The sequence below is a fragment of the Balaenoptera musculus genome, chromosome 3 (genome assembly GCF_009873245.2).
Source record: "Balaenoptera musculus isolate JJ_BM4_2016_0621 chromosome 3, mBalMus1.pri.v3, whole genome shotgun sequence".
NCBI classification, from domain to species: Eukaryota; Metazoa; Chordata; class Mammalia; order Artiodactyla; family Balaenopteridae; genus Balaenoptera; species Balaenoptera musculus.
Genome location: NC_045787.1, coordinates 9,026,137 through 9,027,114, shown reverse-complemented (window position 1 = coordinate 9,027,114; position 978 = coordinate 9,026,137). Strand labels below are relative to the sequence as shown.

Below are 978 nucleotides of genomic sequence, written 5' to 3'. Positions count from 1 at the left end.
AGATGGGCTTTGCTACTCAAGAAGAAAGAATTTTTCGACGTGCTGAGATTTGGAGAGTCTGTCATCGCCCTTTACTGAATCATTAAAACTCTGAAAAGCAGAAATAATGATACAATTTCCATTTCACTTCAGAAACTTTGGTGCTGTATGTTTCATGCGGTCAACAGTATAAAACCATCATCGTTTTCACGTTATTATACAGAGAACAGACAGTTATATATTTGCAAACTTTGAATAGGATTTTAGCTGAAGTATTTTTTTACCATCTTTTCATCTTTTTTTTTTTTTTTTAAAAAACGTAATCTCAAGACATTATTGTCTTTGGATTGAAACAAGATACGAAGCTGAGGACTGGATCACTTGGTCCTTTCTCTTCTTATGTCTTCCCAGTTCAGAATGCTTGCATCTCTTAATAGCCAGCATTCGCTTAGACCTGCAGTTGGGCTCAATGCATTCAAGCCTCAGCACAATCTTCTTGGTAATTGTAGGCTTTTTCTGGAAAATCAGTTTAGTCTGTCCACCGTAGCCACTCTGCTTCTTGTTATAATGCTGCTTTCCCTGGGCACACAGAGAGTCCTTGCCTTTCCTGTTCTGGGGGATTGGTGCTTGCCATACTTCTTACAGAAAGTCTGACGGGTTTTAGGAACGTTCACCATGTTTACGTGAACAGTGTTGGCATGGAAAAAAGGCTTTTTATTTTTTTCTGATCGAATATTCAGGATGCCAACAAAATAGCTAATATTTCAACGTCAGACCTATGAATACTATATGTGTGTGTGCACGCACAAACGTGCGCCCACATGTGTATGCATGAGTGTGTGTGTGTGTGTGTGTGTGTGTGTGTGTATTTCAGCTATGCAAGGTATAGATTTCCTTCCTGCCACAGAGAGGGTGGGCATCTCCTTCCAGGATGTCCAGAATTTTTCCAGTTTTAGCCGTGGAAAGTTCCAGTTTCCTGGGAAATTCCTCTATCCTAAG

At 40.0% G+C, this 978-nt stretch overlaps 1 pseudogene; it reads right to left on the bottom strand.

Annotated features, from left to right (window-relative positions):
* Nucleotides 1-312: 312 nt before the first annotated feature.
* On the bottom strand, nt 313-656 carry LOC118892006 (annotated as a pseudogene).
* Between the last annotated feature and the right edge of the window lie 322 nt (nt 657-978).